The 15,094-nt window shown below is 38.7% G+C and overlaps 1 long non-coding RNA gene across 2 annotated transcripts in view; it reads left to right on the top strand.

Annotated features, from left to right (window-relative positions):
* Positions 1–19: 19 nt before the first annotated feature.
* LOC103279037 (uncharacterized) overlaps positions 20–15,094 on the top strand; it is a 117,124-nt gene continuing 102,049 nt past the window's right edge. For both annotated transcript variants that reach the window (XR_010007034.1, XR_010007033.1), the window contains exons 1-2: positions 20–332; positions 5,544–5,679. This is a non-coding gene — a long non-coding RNA (uncharacterized LOC103279037). The remainder of the gene's footprint in view (positions 333–5,543; positions 5,680–15,094) is intronic.

The raw sequence follows: 15,094 nt of genomic DNA on the forward strand, positions 1-15,094 counted from the left end.
GTCGCCGAGAAGGACACGTCACCCGCGCTCGCTCGCGCACGGGAGGACCAATGGGAAGCAGGCGCACGCGGCGGTCCAACGGCGTTTGGGCGGGAGGCAGAATAGGAGAAAAGAGAAAAGGCTGTTGGGGCGCCCGCGCGCACACAGCTGGTTGGCTGGTTGCCTTGCGCACGCGCTTCATGCTCTCGCTCTCCATCTCTCTCGCGCTTATCTCGAGACCCTTTCTTTTGGGGGGGAGGGGAGGGGGAGGTCACGTGGTACCCAGCTAGGAATGCGGCGCGCGGAATCAGCACTGGGAAAGTGGCATTAGGCGCGCTAAGGCTAAGAGCAAGGTAAATAAATACATAATAATAATGAAATTTTATTTCAAATTTTTATTTCAAAAGCAATATAAATAACATATAAATAATAAATATGTTTGTATATGAATATAATAAATAATATAAATAATGATAATGTTTATGTATAAATATAATAAATAACGTAAATAATATATAAATAATACAGATCTTATTTATATATATGTATGAATAAAATAAATCATAATTTAAATATAAATAACATAATAAGGATATTATTTGTATATTACTATAATAAGTAATAACATAATATTGTTTATATATGAATTAATAAATAATGTAATACATATAAATAACAAATCATAAGGATATGTACATATGAATATAGTAAATGATATAAATAATATATACATAATAATATAAAGTAACAACAGCAAGCCATAATAATTTATTTTTTATTTACCTTATTTCTACCCCACCTTTCTCTACCCCAAAGGGGACTCAAGGCAGCTTACATATGGCAACCATTAGATGCCTTAAAATACATACAGAGACTGAAAATCAATTACATTTAAAATTAATACATATTTAACATTTAAAACGTTACATTCAATATTAAATAATGGCTAATATTACTACTGTTACCCCAGTGCTTTTATTATTGTTATTCCATTGCTATTATATTATTGCGTTGTGGCATGCCGCATTATCGCAGGATGTCTATGCCCCACACCACTGGAGAAACTATTCTGTTTAGCTGGTATTGCGCCACCTGACATCCACCGAGAAGTAGCAGCCAATAATGAAAGGACCAAGGCAGTGACATCTTTGGCCCATTCCCTATTTGGATATCAGCCAGCACACCAATGCCTTACATCAAGAAATAGTTTTATAAGATCTACAGAGATACTCGCAGGAACACCTCAGCAAGCGAGAGTCCAGAAGTGGCAGACTAAAACCCGGAACCTCAATCCGTGGCTGATACTGAATGAGAGACTTCCTCCTGGGCACACAGAAGACTGGGCGACTTGGAAAGCGCTGAACAGACTGCGCTCTGACACTACGAGATGCAGAGCCAACCTCAAGAAATGGGGCCACAAAGTGAGTCCACGACATGTGAGTGTGGAGAAGAGCAATCCACAGACCATCTATTACAATGCAGTCTGAGCCTTGCCACATGCACAATGGAGGACCTTCTTACAGCAACACAGAGGCCCTCCAAGTGGTCAACTACTGGTCAAAGGACATTTAGTATAATGTCAAGTTTTTAACTTTGTTTGTGTTTTTAAATACATTGCAGCTGTACCCTTGGTTCACTTTTGACACGATAAATTGCTGTTGAAATTATTTCGTTATTATTTTTCCCAGTGCTGTAATCCCCCAATGCTATTTGATCTTTGCCATCAAATAGTTATACCGCAACAACAATACACATATAATAATATAAAATAATAACACAAAAATAGCAACAACGATAAGAGCAAATATGACTTCTATTCTCAGTGTTACAGTGTTATTCCAGTGCTGCTATTACCGTGTTTCCCCGAAAATAAGACAGTGTCTTATATTATTTTTTACTCCCAAAGATGCGCTAGGTCTTGTTTTCAGGGGATGTCTTATTTTTCCATGAAGAAGAATTCACATTTATTGTTGAACAAAAAATGAACATTTATTCTATACTGTACAGTAGTTGTCATCACAAACCAACATAACCAAATCAGACTAACTGTGACTTCTGTCAAGAATTTCTTGTTACCATTATTTTCATATACAACTGGTATGTACATTTACCAATCCTGCATGCTATGGTGTTTTTGTTTGGTGGGTGCCGGGCATGCTTCCAAACAAAAACTTTGCTAGGTCTTACTTTCGGGGGAGGCCTTATATTTAGCAAGTCAGCAAAACCTATACTAGGTCTTATTTTTTGGGGATGTCTTATTTTAGGGGAAACAGGGTATTATTGTTGCTGATATTGTTATTATTATTATCATCATCATCACTATAATGACAGAGAACAAGCTCTTTGTCCTGGCTGATCTGGCCAAAAAGGATGCAAGTACAAGCAATACGCTTCACTAAAGTACAAACAAGAATTTATAGAGAAATACATGACATTTTAAAGATGTCTGAGAGCTATTCAGATTTTCCACTCCCTCCCAACTGGCTGAAAAAGAGAGGCTAGAATCTGCGCCCAAATTAGTCAGGGATTCCCTTGATGTCATAGTCTGCAGGAGGAGATTCCCTTGGAGGAAGACTGCTAGTGGTTGGCCAGTTTGAAGAGCTCAGCTCAGGAGGAAATGGTGATGTGGGTATGCTGATGAGCCCTTGATTATCTCAAATGTCCAGTTCTGTGTGAAACAAAGGGCACAAGATCCAAGAGACAAATGTTAATGTGTTCATATTTGTCGACCCTTTTCTGTGGGAGTGGCAGATTCTTAGCAGTAAATTGAATGAATAAACATCCTGAGCTTATTTTTTTGTTGACAAAGAGGATCATCTATCTACATACACACACAAAGATCCTTATAGTTATCTGTCTTGGGAAATAGCTGGAGGAATCTTGGCCATCATCTTCTTTCCCAGATAATTATGTAAACTAGGGGCACGGAAAAGTGGCTATCTTCAAAATACATTTTCATACAGTTTATACACTTTTATACTTTTAAAAATAGACACAGTACATAAATGATACAAGTTACACGTAAATCATCAAGTTGATACATTGTATTAAAGGGTTAGATTTAATAGAGTGTGTAGAGTACAGCTGCTGCTGGGCCCATTCTGGAACCTCTCTAGCGGCTTTGACATTACACAATTCTGGAGTCGTATAAGATATTAAATAATAAAATATGCTTGGAGTCTCTTGATGTTCTATAAATATTTTTGGGGGGGGGGGTGTTGTGGCCCAATAACAGAAATAAACCTCAATGACACCTACTGACACATGCAGTGAGATTTTCAGTTTCTTCTGGGTTTTAATTATTCATGAGCTTTTTCTATAATGTGGAGAATCTCAAGCTATGCCTTAGAGGTTTTTTGAAAAAAAGAAAATAATTCTTTACATGAGAACCTTATGAGATTTTGCATTTGGCAACCTGATCAGTAATAAGTCAGGTGTGAGAAATTGGTCACAACTATTCATTATCTGTATGGTGTTAAAATGATTTATAATTATTATGGAAAAGTTGTCAAGATATTTTATAGATGAAACATTAGACCAAAAATATTTTATTTAAGGTGGTATTTCCTTCAATGATGAAACAAATACTAGAATAAATAAATGCAGAATTGGATGGTTAAAATACATACAGTTTTAAAAGGGTAGATTCATCTGGATATTTTAGTTGTCATCTTTTATTATGAGCTTTATTGCTGTGATGTTATAATTTATATGGAAGCAAGAAGTTTATCTAAGCACTAGTTCCATATCATTCTTTTCCCTTTCCTTTGTTGCATTATTTCAGGGGTCCTCAAACTTTTAAAGCAGAGGGCCAGTCCACAATCCTTCAGACTGTGGAGGGGCTGAATTATTATTTGGAAAAAAAAAAACGGACAAATTCCTATGCACACTGCACATGTCTTATTTGTAGTGCAAAACAACAACAATGAAAGAACAATACAATATTTAAAAATGAAAACAATTGTAAACAGCATAAACCTATCAGGATTTCAATGAGAAGTGATGGGCCTGCTTTTGGCCAATGAGATAGTCAAGTGAATTAGGATTGTTGTTGTTGTGTGTCTTCAAGTCATTTCAGACTTTGGGCGAGCCTAAAATTATTTATTCATTTACTACATTTATTTATTACATTTATATCCCACCCTTCTCACCCTGAAGGGGACTCAGAGCAGCTGTATGTACATATAATATATTATATTATTAGCATAGCACAATATTAGCATTATATATTACTATATTGAACGATACCACTATACTGTAATATTATATGTAATATATAACATATAATTACTATTATTATATGGTATTAGTATTCTATTGTATAACATTATAGTTTTATTATCAATATTATATGTAAATACAATATATTATTTAAATGATATAAAAATATCTATACAGTAGAGTCTCACTTATCCAAGCCTCGCTTATCCAAGCCTCTGGATAATCCAAGCCATTTTTGTAGTCAATGTTTTCAATATATCGTGATATTTTGGTGCTAAATTCGTAAATACAGTAATTACAACATAACATTACTGTGTATTGAACTGCTTGTTCTATCAAATTTGTTGTAAAACATAATGTTTTGGTGCTTAATTTGTAAAATCATAACCTAATTTGATGTTTAATAGGCTTTTCCTTAATCCCTCCTTATTGTCCAAGATATTCACTTATCCAAGCTTCTGCTGGCCCGTTTAGCTTGGATAAGTGAGACTCTACTGTATATATAAAAGAGTGATGGCATCACGGCGATCCACAAAACAACAAAACTACAGGCCCCCCAACCTCGAAATTTGACAACACAACCCATCATCCACGGCTCTAGGTTGATACAACAAAAAGAAAAGAAAAATAAAGTCCTAATTAGAGAGAGAGGAATAATTGCTTTTATCCAATTGCTGCCAGTTAGAAGGCTAAGCTCCTCCAACTTGATCTCCTAGCAACCCAATAAAAAATAATAAAAAACACTAAAAAATAATTAAAAACACTAAAAAATTAATACAATAAAATACTATAATAACAGAAAATAACTAAAAATAATACAAGAAAATAATAAAATATAATAAATAAAAAGATAACTTACAATAAAATTAATTAAAAAATACAAATAACGTCAAATAAAAATTACACAACAATTTTTAACCAATACCACCACCACTTTGCCACAGCAACTCATGGCCGGGCACAGCTAGTTATATTATAAAACTGAGGGTGGGGGCCAGGTAAATGACCTCGGAGGGCCGCATCCGGCCCCCGGGCCTTAGTTTGGGGACCCTTGCATTATTTGTTGAATCGGGAGGAGGAATAAGGAGGATGTTATTCTTACTTCCATTTAGTTTTGTTTCTTAATTGCATCCCAATAATATATAAATATAATAATAATAATGTAATGATTGCAAACTCATTAAATAAAGCAAAGATGAAGAAAACTAACAAATCTCAGTTAGCTTGACTGTTTACTCCTAGACGAGTGTGTATAGCTTTTTAGCCTAAAATACACTTATGAGACAGAAAAGGAGGAAATGAAGCAGTGCAAATTAGCATTTCTGTTCCTGTCTGTTTCACAGAAGCTGTGAACGTTGACTGTCTGCTAGGAATAGTTAAACTGTGCTTCCGCCTATTCTCTGCTTATACATTTGCAAATAAACCTTATGAAGCACCATATACTTCCAGCATCTTCTTTCTCACGGAAACCAAGCCTGGGTGAGTATTGTTCCCCATAAATTTCTCAGCACTACTCAGTGTATTGTGATTTCTATCGTATGTTGTGATCCAGAAGGATGCCTAAGAAATAATTTAATACAATATTATTGCAATTCTAGCTACCCTGGCACATGAAATTGCTTTGGGAAGATATATTTTCCCTTCCTCCTAGCAGAATTTGGAAAGTTACTTGTTTGAACTCAATAATCCCCAGGCTGTATGACCCATGATAGCTGCAAGATGCTGGGAGGTTTTACCCCGCCCAGTAATTTTTTCTGTCTTTCCCTGATTGCATTTTTTTTCACTGCTGAAGTGAAAAGAGATTGAAGCAAAGTGTTACTTACAGTCGGCCTTTGATAATCAGCTAAACAGTCAAAGTGAATCGATGCTCTACTACCTGGCAATGCAACTCTTACTCTCTTTCTCCTATAAAGCTCTTTTCAGTGCTCCAGGGCTATCATGTTTGAAGTAAACCTTTGATAGTTTGCTTTCGAGAAAAATGACAGGGACATTTCCAATCAATTCTGATACAGCAGAGAGCTGTGATTGCCTACAGCTGCATGGCCTCCATCCAGTAAATATTTACAGATGGCCAAAAGGCAGCTGGTGGAAGGCCTATTATCACAGGGTGGCTACTCCATTCTTGTTTTTTATGGTCGCACCTCCCACAGCTGCTCCAGGTTATTTGGAGTCATTCCTGACCAAGGTTCAGTAACAGAATTGCTCCCGTACAGCCCAGAGCAACTACAGGAAAAGTGGTTGTAAAACGGAAAATAGATTATCTGCCCCAGCAATATGTGATTCACATGACACCCCTGTAGACAGGAACCATCCTTTTATGCTTTATATTGCATTACTATTCTGTCCTGCATCTGGGGCACATACCACGCCTTGCAGATTGTAAATTAGTCCTCCAAGTACTTCCTGGAACAAAGAGAAGTCCCTAAAGTGGCACCGGAGCATTAATTTCCTTTTGGATGAAAAAGACTGGAGACTCAGCATTTAATGTATTGGGGAAAAAAGGATTTTATTTACAGATAGGCAAGCAGCAGAGACAGCAAAGCTATTGTTCCAGCATCTTATTCCCAAAGAGATAGTTTCAGAAATCCAGGACTGCATCCCATGTTGCTCTCCAAAACTTTAGGTTTTTTCTATTAATAACAACTTTGTTAACAAGGAAGAAAGAAACAGTTACAAATCAATATAGTCAGTTCTCCGCATTTGTGAATTTCACTTTCATAAGGTAAAGGTAAAGGTTTCCCCTGACATTAAGTCCAGTCATGTCTGACTCTGGGGGTTGGTGCTCATCTCCATTTCTAAGCCGAAGAGCCGGCATTGTCCGTAGACACCTCCAAGGTCATGTGGCCGGCATGACTGCATGGAGTGGCGTTACTTTCCCACCGGAGCAGTGCCTATTGATCTACACACATTGGCATGTTTTCGAACTGCTAGGTTGGCAGAAGCTGGAGCTAACAGCGGGCGCTCACTCCACTCCCAGGATTTGAACCTGCGACCTTTTGGTCTGCAAGTTCAGCAGCTCAGTGCTTTAACACACTTCGCCACCGGGACTCCATATTTTTCATTATTTATGGATTTGATTAATATGTTCTCTCTAAGAATCTCTAGGTCCAGTGTGACTTTACGATCAACTTCTGCCAGAGAGTTGCACTAGAAGATCTGCAGCATTCTAGGGACTACATTTCTCTAGGCATTTGTAAGTCCTCCAGTGTGATTCTATGGTTAGCTTCAGGCAGATGTTGGCCATAGAGATTCATTGAGGAGCCTAGGGATTCCCAGAGATACATTGTCTAAAACATTGGCTTTTTATTTGTGTTTTTTTCCCAGTACTGTTGGGGTCCTGCATCCCTAACTTCAGTGAATGTGAGAGGCTGATTGTATTAAGAAAACCGAAAGAGGGACCTCAAATGAGTTATATATTCTAATGTGGGTGATAAAGACATCAAGATAGTTAAAGATTTTCAATTCATTCACTCAATCATAGGGGGCCCCTGGTGACACAGTGTGTTAAAGCGCTGAGCTGCTGAACTTGCGGATCAAAAGGTGCCAAGTTCAAATCCCAGGAGCCGAATGAGCGCCCGCTGTTAGCCCCAGCTCCTGCCAACCTAGCAGTTAAAAAACATGCAAATGTGAGTAGATCAATAGGTACCGCTCCGGCGGGAAGGTAACGGTGCTCCATGCAGCCATTCCGGCCACATGACCTTGGAGGTGTCTATGGACAATGCCGGCTCTTCGGCTTAGAAATAGAGATGAGCACCAACCCCCAGAGTCGGTCACAACAGGACTTGTCAGGGAAAACCTTTACCTTGTCTACCTCACTCAATCATTAATCAAAATGGAGGTTATAGTCAATAAATCAGAAGGCTAAGCTTTGGAAAGGGAGCTACGAAGAGAATATATAAGATCCTCAAGTGTGTGTGTATGTGTGTGTGTGTGTGTGTATCTGTGTCTATCTATATATTTTATGTAGTTCTGCAGGCTGGAGGTTGAAGAAAAGTGAGAAAAAAGATCAATTGAAAAATAGTACTAAAGGAGAGTCTGTGGGTACCAGGCACTGCTGAGAAGGGAAATAAATGGGCCTGAGAACAAATCAAGCCAGAAGTCTCCCTAAAAGCCAAAATCATTACACTGAGTCTATTGCACCAGATGAAACAAGGTGATTCATTTAAAAAAGCTCGTAAAGTTTGGTAAGATAGAGAAGGCAGTACAAAACAAAGAAGGCGGCATAATGGGTGGAAAGACTCAATCAAGGAAGACACCTTTAGAGATCTTAGAAGGGGGCAACATTTTGTTCAACAGTTCATTTTTCTGATTATGGCATTGCAACAACCATTGAAAATGCCAATAAGCCAGGAAAATGGCTGGCAAGATTAATAAGAAAGAGAAAACACAAACAACAAATAATAAAAATGAAAACACAAGAGAAAGAAGTCCATACAGCCATTTTCTGAGTTGTCTGACAACATGGAAGGGGTGACTGAGAAGACATCCAACCCTCTTCAGGTAGATATGTACAATGCAACAGGTTGGACACATGCAAGGCCAGATGATGGTCTTGCTTACCTAGAATCTCAGAAAATCCCAGCCTGTTCAAGATATTGGCAAATCTAGGAGAGTAAATGTTTTCTAGCATAGAAAGAATAGATGATGCAATGTGTTTTCAATATCTGGGGCAATAAAAAAGTCGTACCTACAGCAATCTGGTAGAGTAACTTTTTGATAGAGCACAGGGCACTTGAAGAAAATGTAACACTTTTTTAGATGTGAATGCAAAAGCAAATTTAAAGCAAGATATGTTGTTGTGTGCCTGTAGTGCATCTGCATTGATTTCTGCACAGTATCAGCAGGGATTCTCCCAGGCAAATGCAAAGTAGATGTCTGCTGCAGGGCAGAAATACTGGGTCAGATGCGCTTGGTTCATGTTTCACACTGATAACAGTGGGCAATGGTTGTCTTATGACAACATTTTCAAGGACAAAATAAATACACCTCACCCCCCATGGATCTACTTACAGAAAATAATCAATTGCATCCCAGGCATGAGGTGGGATTGATCAATGGGAAACAGTGGGACCATATTTTACTATTTCAGAAGGAAGAAGTTTAGAGATAAACTCAGAAATTCTATAATGCAACTTCTTGCTATTATACTTACTGTGTTCGTGAGATGAGGTTGGAAATTGCTAGGTCTTTGTGCTTTCTTTTTTGACCAACTTGGTGGAAGGTGGATGAAATATGCAAGTCTAACATTGAGATTAAATGATTCTAAGATATATAAGATATATCTAATATCACATCTAAGACATTTATGGAAATAAAGCATTGGTTTATTGTAAACTAAGCACAATTAAATAGGTAGAGTACACAGAGTTAAAATGGAAATCTACCAAGATTTTGCAGTGGAGACAATAAAGGACCAAAATCCTAACGATATTTTGCACAAATGTGTAAATTTCTCTATGGAAGGCATTGCTAACCATTTCACAAAAATAAATCTCAGCATCAAGCATGGTGTTTTTAGTGGTTATAATCCTAGGTGATATACATCACAGCTCCCAAAAGAGACTTTCTGCATATATTTCAGATTTCAATATTAATGTCAAAATGCATAGTATGATTTTATATAGGATTTGTAATACATTAGAACAGAAAAGACAAATATCATGGGTGAAACATCAGGAGAGAATGCTTCTGGAACATGGCCAATCAGCCCAGAAAACTCATAGCAACCCACTAATTAGAATTTTCAAAATGGCAAATTATGTGAATTTGACATATGTATGTATAGCAGACTTTGATACACTTGAGAATGAGTTGTTACCAAACTGTTTAATAACATTTTTAATGGGTGCAATATTATCTATTCTTGGAAACTAGCCCAAACAATTTGTTATTTTCAAATCATCAGGTGATACTGAAGATATCACTGTTGATATATTTTTTTTAAAAAAAATCAGAAAATCTTCAAAGTAGTTTTAATCTATATCTATAATAGTACTGTATAATAAAAGTCAAAGTTTGTATGTTTGTGGGTGGTGGATATCCAAGACAGCTCTAACTTCTGGAGAGCACTGTGGCTCCCACCGATGACAGATCTAGACCAAACTTGTCACGCAGACCCAACATGATCAACAGGGTATACTGAAGGGATCTGAGGGAAGGGTTGACCCAAGAATCTGGGATTTATAGTTCACTCACATCCAGAGAGCATTCTGAACCCAACCAATTATGGATCTGAGTTAAAGCTGACATGCATACCCGACATGCCTAACTTTAAATACTGGTTGGGTTTGAAGGGGATTGATCTTAGCGGTCGGGAGTTGTAGTTCACCTACATCCAGAGAGCACTGAAATCCCAAACGATGATGAATCTGGACCAAACTTGGCACACAGACCCAACATGGCCATCTTTGACTACTGGTGGAGTTTGGAGGGAATTGGCCTTGAGTTTAAAAAGTTGTTATTCACCTGCATCCAGGGAGCACTTGAACCCAACCAACAATAGATATAGAATCATAGAATCATAGAATAGTAGAGTTGGAAGAGACCTCATGGGCCACCAGTCCAACCCCCTGCCAAGAAGCAGGAAATTGCATTCAAAGCATGGCCCAAACTTGGGACGCATACCCAAAATGGCCAACTTTGAATGCTGGTAAGGTTTGGAGGCAATTCACCTTGAATTTAGGAAGTTGTAGTTCACTTGTATCCAGAGAGCACAATGAACCAAATGGACAATGGATCTGGAGCAAACTTGGCATACAGACACAACATGCCTAACTTGAATAGTGGTGGGGTTGGAATAAGAACAGATAATGATGGGAGTTGTAGGTTACACACATCCTTATACATTTTCTAATGAGTCCATTCTTCAAATCCAAAACCCAACAATGAATACTTGCAATGTTTATCATTACAATTTCTTAACCTGGACATCGCCGGATACCTAAGCTAGTAAATAATAAAATACAGTAAACGTGGTTGAAAGTTGTGAAGTTGAATTTAGACCACAATTAAATGAAGGTCCGGCCTGGCAAGCATTTACCCTAACAATAAAAAATCCAGATTAAAGGACACACCAGGGTCGAAGACAGAGACAGAGGCTTTAACTACATTCTGGCCAAGAATGGGTGCAAATAGGCTCGCACACAAAAGTACATGTGCAACCATATTGTGAAATATAACCATTTTTATACAGTAAGGTTTCCATGCATTAACATTGCCTAAGTTTGATTTTTCCCTTCCTTGTCCCTCATTTAGTGAGCGCTGGGGGCCAACCTATGCTCCTGATTGGTCAGAAGGTGGGCTCAAGCTGGTTTGCTTCCAGATTGGTGCAGGCTTTGATGATGTGGCTGGGGATTCCCTCCTTGCCAGGCGGGGAAAGCCTTGAGATGGCCAATCATCCAGCTGGGGGGTTTTCCGGATGGAGGGAAATCCCCCGGAAGTATAGTCCAGATCTGTAGACTTAAGATATAGTTTTAAGGACAATGGATGTCCAGACATGGAGATGATGGGATTATGTAAATGCAGAGTCCAGGGTGCCGGGGGCAAAGGGGGATGATCTCCAAAGTCTGTTCTCAGACTGGCCAAATAAAGAAATGTCTATAAGAGTGTGGAAATAACCAAAGTTCCTTTTTATTCTTGAGTCTTGTCTGCTAATAGCCAGTTGACATCTGGGGCTAGTTTCCAGATGGGGAGCAGGAAGTTCATCTGCTGGGTGTGCAAGTCCATAATATCTGGCCAAAGCCAAGGCCCTAGGGCACAGCATGACATTCCTTGAGGTCATTACCTCTTGACTAGGTCAGGCAGAGGCCAATGTCTCTTGTCTCCGAAATAAAATAGAAAATAGAAGGACACTGTTTTACTTCATTCTGGCTTAATGTCTTTTGAAAACTGTATATCTTTTGTGGTGGTCCTGTGTTCGATAACAGTTGTAATAGCACTTTGGGAGGCCAAGAGTTGAATTCCCACTCAGCCATAAAACTCAGTTGGGCAAATCACACTCTCTCAGCCTTAGAGGAAACTAAAGCAAACCTCTGAATAAATCTTGCCAGGAAATCTTGTCATACGTTGCTCATGTTGACATTTACATTAAGAAAACAAACAGCCCACATCTGTACTTTTAGTTACTGCTCTGAAAATGTTTGTGTTATATTGTCTCTTTTGAAGTAGATGAAATTGTGTGATTCCTTTGTAACAACAATAAAAAAGGTTACAAGAAAACTCATAGCAGTTATGTACAGAAATGTTGGATTCTCAAAGATTTAATAGGGGAACAAGTTAAAGATATCCACTGTTACTCTTTACATAAATGATTGAGCATGGAATGCAGCAGCGAGGAAACTGTGGCCTGTCATCCACACGTGGTCCAATTTCCAACTCCCTAAACCTCCCAAAGGAGCTTTTTTTAAAAGCTGCATTCCCTAATGGGTTAAAACTATTGCAGAAGTTCTGCCCACGTGACCCTCAAGTCCTCCATACATTACAAATAGAGGAAACTGGGGGAAATGGACAAAAGCCAAACCGTTAAGTGTCACTTCCAGTTGTGTCAGGCACATTGTTGTGGCCTGTTGGAGGAATGCAGACATGGCACTATTCCCTATGCAATTGCCCACAGATACTTGAATTGCCTGTCTCAAGGCACGTCTGGAACTCTGAAGGAATAGATTTACAAGACAAGGAACGTGCAACTAGCCTTCTTGTGGATAGTTTTTAATTTTGACAATTGATTTTCACAAATGTTCCAACTACAGACAGTCCCCAAATAACAAAAAAGGTAGGGTTTATTCTGTGGGTTTATTCTTAAGTTGAATTTGTATGTAAGTTGGAACAGGTACATTTTAAAAGTGTAACTCTAGCCATATATAGATAGGTAGGTAGATAGCATAGGGAAGGGTTAACACCCCTGTGGCATTTGTTTTGCTCTTCCGGGCGTGAATTTCCTTTCCTAGGGGTAGATTTATCTCACTTCCTGTTGTCTCAACTATGAGTTGTTTGTCAGTCGGATGTTTGTAATTCAGGGACTGCCTGTATATAGATCTCAACATTAAAAACTGAGATTAAGAGCCAACATATGCCTTGGAAACATTCCCAATTTACTATGAGCCTAAGGCAAGCTTATTATGGGTTTTCTTCCTTGCCAAGATTTGTTGGAAAAGATTTTGCTTTTTTTCTTTCTTGGAGCCTGAGAGAATGTGACTTGCTCCAGGTCATCCAGTAGGTCTTCATAGCCAAGCAGGGAATATAACCCTGATCTCCAGAGTCCTAGTCCAATAACTAAACCATTAGATGAATAGTCAAAACTTTGACTATTCCTGTTTAAGTAGATTAGTAAAGGTAAAGATTTTCCCCTGACGTTAAGTCTAGTCGTGTCTGATTCTGGTGGTAGATTAACTGTTACAAATGCACGTGAGCTACTAAAATGTTTATTTCAGACTGTACCTCTGAGTCTATGAAATCTTGATGATAAGATGACTTGGAGGCCTCTCATTCATACGGTTGCCATAAGTCAAGGTCAACTTGTTGGCAGCTAACAACAAAGAGATGGGAAAAGACTGGTATTTCTTTTGTACCAAAAGATATCTTATTTTAGTGTGACATGTCTTTGTCCTGGAACTGCTTAAGATTTGGTGTCTTCATGCTCTGAATTATATCTCCAATATGCTGTTTTCTCTTGCATTCAAGCTTTTTGTCAGGAGGATAAATTTGGCCAATTTGCTGCATGAAAAGATAAGCAACTATTCAGAGGCAGAGACCTCTTCATGTGAGGGAGGCGTATCACAGTGGCAAATGAAGCCGCACTTATGATAAATAAGCACAGACAACCGTTCATGGCAAGAAAAGACTACATTAATATTGGTTACAGCTGAAAAAACTGGGTCACAGCATGGATATGCATTGAGAGAGTGCTTGACCACCTTCTGGCTGATGAAAATTCAGCTCAGCTGCTCGGTACTTTTGAAATGATGGAGGTGGAAATTCCCATGGGTGGAAGCCACGTCATAGTTCTTTGGTCATCTAGACGTGGGGTAGTACCACCTACCCCCTGAGCTGGGAATTTCCCCATTCTTCCCTTAAGGGGATGCTCAGCTGCGTCTAATGGGTACCACCTTATAGGATCTGACTTTGATATTTGCTCATAAAGAAGCATCCCTGAGTTTTGAAAAACTTACTCCTGGACACTGAATGGATTGCAGTATTTGCAAAAAAGTGACTGAAGAAGAAATCTTACTCCCACCCCATATTTTTATCACATTGTTCTTTCTTAGTGCTGCCAGGGGTGGGAGGGGAGCAGTTCTGGCATTACACATTGCAGACTCCAGTAAGCATTTCAATCAATTAAGGAATTATACATTTTAACACTGAGGAAATGTGGTGGCTTATTTAGGATAAAGCATATAATTTTAACAGGCAAGCCCTCTTATTATGCATGTTTGTGTTAATTGCTAAGGCACCAATAATAGTTTTGACACCATGATGACCACATTCTGTCTAGACGTAAAGCTCACACACGTGCTTCAATGTACATCAATTGTAGACATGAACAGATGAGTGGAGCTACATGTATTTCCAGGTACATGTGACTTCCAAATAGAAAACATAGTATTTTAGGTGCCATACAAACAGGACGCTAGCTGTGGCTGCAAATCAAGACTCAGAGAATACTTGGTGGAAGTTGGTGGGATATTGGAAGCTGCAGTTATGGCTATTTTCAGTCTTATGGGATAAGGTTGCCATCAGGTCACCATGTCAGAAAAGACCTAAAGGCATAGGATGGCTCCTACAAGGTGAATATTTCTATATAGTAATCTCAGTTTTTAGTTCTGAGATCTATTTAGTCAACGTGTTTGAGGCTGCATACAAATTCAACAGTGGCTGAGTGCCCCCACCCCAAAGAAAG

This window comes from Anolis carolinensis, chromosome 5 (genome assembly GCF_035594765.1).
Source record: "Anolis carolinensis isolate JA03-04 chromosome 5, rAnoCar3.1.pri, whole genome shotgun sequence".
Classification (NCBI taxonomy): Eukaryota; Metazoa; Chordata; class Lepidosauria; order Squamata; family Dactyloidae; genus Anolis; species Anolis carolinensis.